Genomic DNA, 11295 nt, shown 5'->3' with positions numbered 1-11295 from the left:
TCCCTAAACAGGGCTGCCTTCAGATGGCTTCTAAAAGTCAGACAGTTGTTTATTTCCTTGACATCTGAAGGAAGGACGTTCCAATTGTGTCGTTGGGTTTAAAAGATATTATTTTAAAGCAAATAGAATTGTAAGAAGCTCTTAATAATTTAGCATTCATGAAAGTTAATGAAAAAAGCTCCAGTTTACTGTTTCTGGGATATACATATACATATATACATACATAAGGGAAGCAGGTGGCGCTGTGGGTTAAACCACAGAGCCTAGGGCTTGCTGATCAGAAGGTCGGCGGTTTGAATCCCTGCGACAGGGTGAGCTCCCGTTGGCCTGAGTTTCCAACCCTACCTGATAAATGTTGATCTTATCTCAAGTTACGGCATCTTAAGGGACCACTTTCAGCTACGATGTCACGGAGATTTGTGCTCCTGGGGGAGGACCCTAAGCAAGGCCTCTCACTTTCCAGCAAGCCCAGTGTTCTCACCAAATTCTGTATGCAGCGCCACATACGGGAAATCCAAGGCTTCTTTAGCAAACTTACAAGCTTATATAAGGGGTTGCTGGCATCACACCCATCCTCTCCTGATTTGGGAGCTAGGATTAGCCATGGCACAGGTACTCTTGGGTTGAGTTGGGGAGTTCTGGCATACTAAAAAGATAGCTGCTTTCCCTGTGCTAAGGCTTGCACACAGAGAGCTGGAGACCCAATTTTAAAAGAGTGCACGACTGTTGAACATGTTGCCGAATCCTAGAACGCTGGGTTTTCTTTCTTCTTCTTTTTGAAATATTTTTTATTTTATTTTTACAAGCATATAACAATACAACCATTCACATTTACAGATCCCTCTGAATCTCTGGACTTCCCAGCTCCCTTCCATGGGCCCTATTATTAAACCTTTTCTACGGCAACTTTTCCAATAATCTATATTTTATATTGCATCATTGTCTCCATAGTACTTGCTACATTAGGGACCGAGGTGGCGCTGTGGGTTAAACCACAGAGCCTAGGGCTTGCTGATCTGAAGGTTGGCGGTTCGAATCCCTGCAACGGGGTGAGCTCCCGTTGCTCGGTCCCAGCTCCTGCCAACCTAGCAGTTCGGAAGCACGTCAAAGTGCAAGTAGATAAATAGGGACTGCTACAGCGGGAAGGTAAACGGTGTTTCCGTGTGCTGCTCTGGTTTGCCAGAAGCGGCTTTGTCATGCTGGCCACATGACCTGGAAGCTGTACACTGGCTCCCTTGGCCAATAATGCGAGATGAGCGCGCAACCCCAGAGTCGGTCATGACTGGACCTAATGGTCAGGGGTCCCTTTACCTTTTATATACATACATATACTCCATGCAACCAGCTCAATACAATTCTGTGCATTTTGTTATTATGGATTTGTCTTATACATGTGAGTACTGTAGAGCATTCCTGTAAACTGCAATTTACTGGATATATATTTGCCATGCTAAGTTACAGCACTGTGATCAATAGTGCAGGAATAGCAACTAATTGCACCTGTTTGGCCACAACATAATGTTAGAATGTTGAGGAATTATACAATTTCTTCTAATTTGGATCAGGACTTTAACTCTTAAGATCTGCTTTACTGGATTTTACACCAACCTGCCAGCGTTGGTAGCGGTGGGCAGGGCACCCACAGGGCTGCTGGCTGCCCCACGATATTCCACTACCCAAGGCATCTGCTTCAGTCTGCCTTATAGGTGAGTCGGTCCTGCCTCCTCTGATTCCCACAAAAGGCCTTAGTAAATATCCCTTCAAAGACCCACGATTCATGAGAGACTGTTTGCTCTTCCTGCTCAATCCCTGTTTGCACTGGCTCAGCCTCTCCGAACCTGCTCCAGCAGGCTAGGATTGAACACCAAACCTCTCTTCCATTCTGAACAGAGGAGAGCTTCTCTCTGTGAATGTATGTAGTGGTGGCTGATGAAGATGTCTTTTTTGCCATTGATGGGGGCAAATTCCAAACCATAACAGGACAATAATCTTGACCCTTCTAGACTGATTTTGGAATAAAAAGGAGCATTGTTCTCCTGCCCTTTTTTTGGGGGGGGGGTGTTCCTTTTTCATTCCATATGAAGCCAGATATATAACACAGCTCAAAAGATGCAGAGTGGGGATTTTTTTATGAACCATAAACTCTCCTTGAAGCTGCTTCTTGAATAGCGGGGTCAAGGATTACTTTAACATGCCATCTGTCTATAAGCATTCCGAGTTTTGAACAGACCATGGTTGGCTGCTGTTCCATCTCAGACAGGTGTATGTGTATGCACATTAATCTCTCACCATCTCATTGTCTCTACCTTTCTCCTACATTTGACTCATAATATTTCATCCTCAGGGTGTAAAACATTATTCTGAATCTTTCACTCAGGGATGTGATTTCTTGCTTATGCCCTTTGATATGATTTACTTTCATTCAACAGCTATGGCCCAAGGGATTTGTCTCAGATTCATTTTTTCTAGACTTTCATTCAGGGTTTCTCTCCAGCACATACGCTTCCTGATTCTGGCTTTTAAGCAGAATAATTGAACAGTTATTAGTTCACTGAGGTCCAGAATCCAAAGATCTTTTTTTTCCACAAGGTGGCACTTCTGTTGCAGGGATATGGCATTTCCCCCACCACTGAAATGGTGCTACTATATTGTCACTTGGGCAACACAGTCTATATACCCTGTTCCTCCCCCCCACACACACACCTAGGACATTGATTGCAAATGTGTTATATTGAACATGGCCAAAGGGAGAGCCACAAAACTTCATCGATGCTTGCACCATCAAGCTTTATTTCACATTCATTACTTTACAAACATTCTTTAGTGCTCACATGCCTAGCAAAGGCATGACCATTCATTTTAAGACATGGTAAAAATACTCACAGTGATGGAATGGCATCTGTGAATGTTTTACTACTCTTAAAAAAAAGGATTTAGTGCTAAAGTCACTTACTATGGGGATAGGATTACACTGCCAGTCCTCTTAAGATTGTGAGCCCTGCCTTTCCAGTGCAGACGCACACAGATGCTTTTTCTTTCTCCTCTCCCACCTCATACATTGGGGTATTTTTAACACTGGACAGGAATGTGGTCATCTCAGGCAGCAAGTCTATTCCACTAGCGGCAAGCTTTCCTCAAGAATTTCATTCCTGGCACTACTAGTGCAATATATATATATATCACTAAAATACTTGGGGGAGTTGTCCAACTTTTTAAAATCACTGGGAAAGACCCACCCCGAATGTATCCTTTACCATTGTGTTTGAAATGCAATTGCTATCTACGGTGCCACCACGTGGAATTATGCCTCTATTGCAGGGTTTTTTAGTTGTTTGTTACTTGCATCAGCATCACTTTCTTTGAGAGACTTAAGAAAGTTTAATTTTAAGGAGTATTTGACACAGCCAGTGCTGCCAATGCTGATGGAATACTTTGACAAGGTTATCACAGTACTGCAGCAGATCTGAAGCCCCTCACAAAAGGATCTTTGGCTGCAGGCCAGTAGTGGATAGAGCAATGCACATCTGAATGCAGCAGAAGAAACAGTAAGCCAAATGTTGCTTATGTTATATGAATTTGTGCTAGTCTGAACTTGAAATACTGTAGAAATACTGAGCTAATTCTCAGTATTTCAATTTATTTACACCCTGCTTCTGGGGGATGATGAAAATGCTTGATTCCAGCATACAAATCCAAAAAATAATTTGCCAGAGATTTTTGCTTATGTCAGTGGCTCATTTCCATGCAGTTCAGTCTTCAGTACACCAGGCCTGTATATTTTCCATGACAGCATTTTTTGTTCTTGTTTTTTAAATGTCTAAATTTTGATACTTACTGCAAACTATTCTGCCTAGCAATTCTATTATTCTGTTCATATGTCTAGCAAATGTGATGGTGGTGGACCAAGAGAAAAACCTGAAGGATGTTTGAAAAACTATTTCAAAGATGCGTAACCCGGGTCTGGAGCAAGGAGTGCACACTTCCCTGTCTTTTTCAGAGAGCTTGTATCCCCAGGAAACAGCCGAGGCTGTTTTGCAACCCCCAATGTATTTTTTGAGCCGAGCCCGCTCAGTACTCAGGAGGCATTCGGGTCCACCCCCAGCACCCTGTGGCATTGTGCAGCATCAGAGTGTCACATGGCATCACACACGTGACGTCGGGACGTCACATGGCTACCTCACAGAGCATAGACTCCCTCAATCCTGTTAAGAAGATGGCACCCCTGGTGTCCCACTAGTTATATCCATTCTGCCCATGCCCTCTCCATCTAGGCTTGCCTCCACAACCATGTATTCCAGCCTACCTTTGTTGGCACATGATGCCTGCCTCCAGACGTCTTTGGCACAGGTGTTTCGCCCTATCATGTTTTAGTCTCTCTGAATTGCTCATGTACCCCAGCTGTCAGGCCTCAGAGGATCCAACCCCCCTATGGTAGTTTTCCATGAATGGATATGACAAAGAAAGTTCTTACCAAGACTGTTTATTCAATATTCACAGAGAAAGGCTTAGAAATGCAGCTTCTCTCCTACTTCCTCAATCGTCAACAGCACCACCCACCTTACAGTTGCCGCTTAGGGCCATCTGTCTCTGAGCTCTTTGCTCTCCTACTTTGAAGGCTTGCTGGGTTCTGGGAGAGGTTGGGTCTGGAATGCTTTGATAACGTGACAGCCAGCTGCTCCGGCTCTGCCTCCTCCTCCTCTCCCATTATTTCCCAACTCCCCCCTTCATCTGCCTCTGAGCTATGACCTCCCAGAAGCCACTGTTGTAAATCTATACTGCCTTCCTCCTCTCTGGAAGGGTCAGGCTGGGGAGGCAGTCTCCACCATTCTTCCTCTTCCCAGTCCCTGACATAGTGCCTGGTTTTACCCTTCTCTTATTAAACAATCATGGACATTAGCACCCTCATCCTTGGAATATGATTTCTTTTGAACCAGTTGCTTCACAGCTCCTGTTGGCTCCCCCCCCCCCCGGCGATCAGTTTAAAAGCTGCTCTGTCAGGTTTTTAAAATTCTAAGCACCAACAGTCTGGTTCCACTCTGGTTCAAATGGATCCCCATCCCTTTTGTACAGGCCTGGCTTGTGACCAAACATTCTTCAGTGCCTAACAAAGCCAACCCCACCTACTAACATTGATGTCTCATAAAAAGGCAAAGGTAAAGGGACCCGACCATTAGGTCCAGTCGTGACCGACTCTGGGGTTGCGACGCTCATCTCGCGTTATTGGCCAAGGGAGCTGGTGTACAGCTTCCAGGTCATGTGGCCAGCATGACAAAGCCGCTTCTGGTGAACCAGAACAGCTTACGGAAATGCCATTTACCTTCCCGCCAGAGCAGTACCTATTTATCTACTTGCACTTCGTGCTTCTGAACTGCTAGGTTGGCAGGAGCTGGGACCGAGCAACGGGAGCTCACCCCATCACGGGGATTCGAACCGCCGACCTTCTGATCGGCAAGCCCTAGGCTCTGTGGTTTATGCAATGGTGCTTTTCAAGCTGATCCTGCATGTGGAGTAGGTAGAATTTCAGAGAAAGCTACTTTGAAGTTTCTGCCTTTCAACCTCCTGCCTAGGAACCCAAATTTCACTTCCACAACTGCATGGTTACATTTGCCCATGTTGTTGGTGCCAACGTGCCATTCTGAGGAATATGACTACACACCCCACTGGCCACAAGTTCTTGGCAGCTGCAAAGTGTCCTTATGCCCACAGCAATGTGCTGTGGCCGCAAGGCTGACCATGGCTGGCTGTGCCTGCCTTTAGTGAGAGGTGTGAGTGGCACACATACCATCGCAATAACAGGCCTGCCCAGGGCAAGTCTTCAACACCATCTCACGGTGTTTTCAGAGCAGGAGAGGTTTTTTGTGTTCTCTTGATGATCAATACATAATGGTGCAATTGTTTTGTTTTCAGGAATTGGATTCTAATTGGCAGTCAGCTTAAATGGCAACACATTTTTTCTTGCCAGCTTTCCTAAAAACTGCAAGTCTTCTCCCCTTCCCACCAACCATCAGCACACAACACTAAAAATAAAATAAAATAAAATAAAATAAAAATCCTTCAGGCATTCAAAACTAACTAATTCAGGGGAAGCAGAGCCATGCACATTACCCCCACCCCTGATCAGGGCCGTCTTTAGGCCCGGGTTCGGTGGCGCGGGGCGCCAGGCCACCAGGGGCGCCGCTGCGCCCTCTGCGCCTGCTGAGAGGCGCGGCGGAGGCCGCCCCAGGCGTGCCTCTCAGCTGTTCAGCGGCTTCAGGCCGCTCTCCAGAGGCGTGCAGGCCTGGGGCCGCCTCCGCCGCGCGCAGGGGTGTCGCAACAGGGGGCGGGCAGCGCCCCCTGGCCCAGGGCCGGCCCTACGGCCAGGCTGGGTTGTGCAGGGCTCCAGCCCTCCAGGCAGGCAGCCGCACTGCGCCCGCCCACCCGCCGCGCTGGAAAACGGGGCGGGGGCGCCGGAGGGATCCGTCGCACCACGGCGCCAGATATGCTTAAGATGGCCCTGCCCCTGATTGTCCCCATCCTTTTGCAAACGGGAGAGTCAGATCTTTGCACTCAACATGTGAAAGTCTGCCAGGAGATTCCAAGTGTGTTGAGTGGGGTGCGCTTAGGGTCACACTTCCAACCTTAGCATGCCAGAAATGGAGTCAACGTGCACAGAGAAAATGCAGGGGAAGGCTTAGTGAGTGTCACCCTGTCCTTCCCAGTTTAAGCTCTTAACGCCTTCCGCAAAACACATGAACAGGGCACACATTAGAAAAATGATCGGCATGCATTCCTATGTACACTTCTTTGCAAAGATAAGTCAGTACCCCTAAAATCAGAAGCAAGCTACCTCTCGCAACTTACTCAGATTGAACAGGATCAGCTTGCTCTGGTTAGAACAGGTTGCCATTTATATCCGTTGGGGGCATCAGGGTCGAACAACAAATTATTTGAAACATGATTTCCAAACAAGCATTCAGCATGGGCTACTTTATTTTTTGAGAAAAGAAGTGACTGTGCAAGGACCCAAGCCACACTGGAGCTGCAGCATGCGGTGAGGAAGGTTTAACCCTTTCCCACCCACATAATTTGTCTGCTGGTGGGGAGGGCGGAAACCCCACCACACACCAGCTGCTATGTGTTCCTATTGGCAGTGACTTGCTTGAATTTAAGCTCAGAGGATGTGACAGTAGAGAGACTAGATGTGCTTCTGTGGTGATCATGCCTTCCCTAGTCTATGGAAGGCTTTGATGAAACATGAAAAGAGAATCTCACAAGCCGAAGGAGTGAAAGAGAGCTATACACTGGAAGTGAATCCAAAAATCTGGACGTGATATAAAGCTGACAGGAAAATGGGTTGCAAAAATTAGGGATTCCATTAAACACTAGCTCTCAACTCCTCAGTTTTTGCCAGACTGCTTCACTTTTAAGCCTCTTTCCCACTTAACCCCCCCTGCCCCTGCAGGCTCCATCATTCTTGGAAGTCCTGCATCACCTCGGCTGTCAAATGTGCGCTAAAAGTAGCTGCTTTCTCTTTTGCCCTCACCCTGTCGGCACCCGGGTTTTGCCGTACACGCTGATTATTTTCTGCAGTCACAGCACTGCCACTTCGCAACAGGCAGTGTAAGATAAATGAGGTAACTTGTTAATTTTTAATTGATTTTTTCACACTGGGGAAATTTGGGTGTGAGAATCTAGAAGCAGAGCTTGATTATTCGAAAAGAGGCGAAAGAATTCTCCATTCAAAAATCCTAAACATTTGCCTTTTAAAAAGCTAACCCTCTTTTTTCTGGGAAGCGGGTCCCTTTTGAGACTCTGAGAGGCCCAGAGGCGGAATGTGTGTCATATAATTCTTTCAAAGCAAGCATATAATTCTTTCAAAAACCATCTATATTTGAAATTATCAGTGTGTTACATTCCTATGCCTTTAAAACAGAGGGGAAATTAAAAATACTATTGGCAATCTCTCTCTCTCTCTCTCTCTCTCTCTCTCTCTCTCTCTCTCTCTCTCTCTCTTTCTCTCTCTCTCTCTCTCTCTCTCACACACACACACACACACAGAGAGAGAGAGAGAGAGAGAGAGAGAGAGAGAGAGAGAGAGAGAGAGAGAGATCTGAATGTAATATTTCTAATATCATTTGGACTGCTGTTCATCCATTTTGTTTCTTTTGGGTTTAGCTTTGTTTACTTAGGATAAATCAAACCAAAAAGGAGAACCTTTTCCCTGACTACTAAACAATAAGCAGCACAAAAAATGTCAAGCAAGAAAGTGTACAGTAATACATATGCCACAAAGCAAACCATAAATTACCACTGTCTACAACCTGAGGAAGGAAAGTCAGAATTAGGACATACAAAGGCTTGTTTCCAAGGAGTTTCTCCTTCTTTGATCCAGCTAAGCTTCACTTATTATTCATTTATTTTATTTACATATTTGTATATTGCCTGTCATTTAGAAATTCCCAGGTGAATTACAAAAATTAATACAATAAAACCAACAAATGTGTGCGCTCTCTCTCTCTCTCTCTCTCTCTCTCTCTCTCTCTCTCTCTCTCTCTCACACACACACACACGATTGTCCGCTATCTTTATCTAAAATCTTGACTGTCCAGGAAGGAAGCAGGACCTCGGCTTCCTAGCATTGAATCTTCTCTGCTGCTCTGCTTTAATCTATATTTTTGATTAAGTAATGCTTTCAATGCCATTTTTAACTTTTTTATTTGAATATCTATACTGAAAACATCAGGGCTTCTTTTTCAGCCAGAACTTGCTGGAACTCAGTCCTGGCACCTCTCAGGTGGATGCTATTGTCATTATAAGAGATCTAGGGAGGCGTTCATGGTGAGTTCCAGCACCCCTTTTTCTAGAAAAATATTTATTTTATTTAATAATTTAATTTTATAGTTTTATAATACTGATTCCTTATTTTATTATTTTTACTCTTAAAATCATTAATCATTTCTTAGTGGGAATTAAACAAACTAACACTGTGTTTTTCTGTAAAACAGAAGAGAAAGAAGTGTCAGCATATGGCTAGACTTCAATCAGAGCTGGGTAGTGGTGCGGAGCTAAAAATAGTGGTTACAGGTCCTCCACGGGGGAGATATTGACTAGGGAAAGAATCTGGGTGTTTTCATGTCACAGTGAAAAGAATCAGCCTAGCTTTTCAGGAGATCATCATTGCGTTAAAGGGCCACAGTTGCTAATGCTGACCTATTATTTTATTGACTGAAGGCTGGTAATTTATTCCGGTCTATAAAATACCCAAGAGCCTTTATTCAAAGCCCTCAGTAGCTTACTATAATCAGTTTCCTTTCTCTGTCCTGCAACTGACCATGATTAATGGTATAATTAAAGCAATTGATGATAACAGAGTGTGATCGCTTGGCCTGAGTTTCCAACCCTACCTCATAAATGTTGATCTTATCTCAAGTTACGGCATCTTAAGGGACCACTTTCAGCTACGATGTCACGGAGATTTGTGCTCCTGGGGGAGGACCCTAAGCAAGGCCTCTCACTTTCCAGCAAGCCCAGTGTTCTCACCAAATTCTGTATGCAGCGCCACATACAGGAAATCCAAGGCTTCTTTAGCAAACTTACAAGCTTATATAAGGGGTTGCTGGCATCACACCCATCCTCTCCTGATTTGGGAGCTAGGATTAGCCATGGCACAGGTACTCTTGGGTTGAGTTGGGGAGTTCTGGCATACTAAAGAGATGGCTGCTTTCCCTGTGCTAGGGCTTGCACACAGAGAGCTGGAGGCCCAATTTTAAAAGAGTGCACGACTGTTGAACATGTTACCGAATCCTAGAATGCTGGGTTTTCTTTCTTCTTTTTGAAATATTTTTTATTTGATTTTTACAAGTATATAACGATACAACCATTCACATTTACAGATCCCTCTGAATCTCTGGACTTCCCAGCTCCCTTCCATGGGCCCTATTATCAAACCTTTTCTACTGCAACTTTTCCAATAATCTATCTTTTATATAGCATCATTGTCTCCAAAGTACTTGCTACATTACAAGTGTTATTGCAATCCTGCTAATGTTTCCAGAATGTTGGGTTTTCTAGCTTTACTGTGTCTGAGCAATTTGGAAGAGGCTGCTTTAAAAAAATGTGTAATTATATATTTCTAGAAAGGTTTTGCCTCTTTAGCTGAGTATAAGGAAATAAAACCTTATACCTAGCTCATGAAAAATAAATGTGTTACCAACACTCAGGGCACAGCAGAATAGAAAGCCCATTATGAGTGTGAAATCATGTTAAGTATTAACTCTGGCTAGAAGGATGACAGGTTTTGGTCTGGACTGCTCTCCCTGCTAGGAAAGTGGTTCTGGCTCTTAATAACGTCTCCCTGAAATCACAGACAACTTTGAATCATTCAGCTGATCCCCAAGAAGAAAAGAAATCTCTTCACATTTTTTATTTTTTGGCCTGGCTTTTAAGCTGTCTTATCTTTCTACATCATCTTATTTGCATAGCAAAAACACATCGAAGGAAATCAGCACCTAGTGTTAACTTCCCTTGAACTCTTTTAAAAGGAGCGGCTAATGTGAAAAATCACAACTTTAAATAAATTTACACCCAGAGCAGAAACACTTATTTGAAGTCATCCCAGTTCTATTACCGGTATTCACATTCAATGTGCAGGACTTTGTTAGTGGTTGCAGATTAATGCTCTGGCAGAATAATATACTAAAAGCCCAACCTAGGTTCCAAGTTGAATTTTTCATATATAGATTCCAACCTTTATCCCTTTCTTAAATAAATTTGAATAAAAGTCACTTGTGATAAAAGCCTCGGTTTTAACAATTGTTACCTGAACTTTTAGTACCCACTTGCTCTATTCAATGATGCAGGTTATGACTAGATCTGGGTCTACCAACAGAATGAGACAGCAGAAACTGAATGAGACAGTAAAAATAATAATTTATTATTTATACCCTGCCCATCTGGCTGGGCTTCCCCAGGATGATAAATAATAATAATAATAATGCTGCGATAAAACATAATACATTAAAATCTTCCCTAAACAGGGCTGCCTTCAGATGTCTTCTAAAAGTCAGATAGTTGTTTATTTCCTTGACATCTGATGGGAGGGCGTTCCACAGGGCGGGTGCATATACTAGGGTATGGTGTTCATCTAAATTTAATAAATATAAAGGAAATTTAATAAGGAAAAAGAAAAAATATTTATTTAATAACTAAAAGAAAAGGAAAGTGTGAATGTAATATTGAAAAAAGAAGTCAAGAACTTATAAATCCCAGTAAAGACTGGAGGTATGATCTGTCAAGCCAAAACTAAGCATTTTGAAC

Source organism: Zootoca vivipara, chromosome 3 (genome assembly GCF_963506605.1).
Source record: "Zootoca vivipara chromosome 3, rZooViv1.1, whole genome shotgun sequence".
NCBI classification, from domain to species: Eukaryota; Metazoa; Chordata; class Lepidosauria; order Squamata; family Lacertidae; genus Zootoca; species Zootoca vivipara.
Note: the sequence above shows the minus strand (reverse complement) of the source record.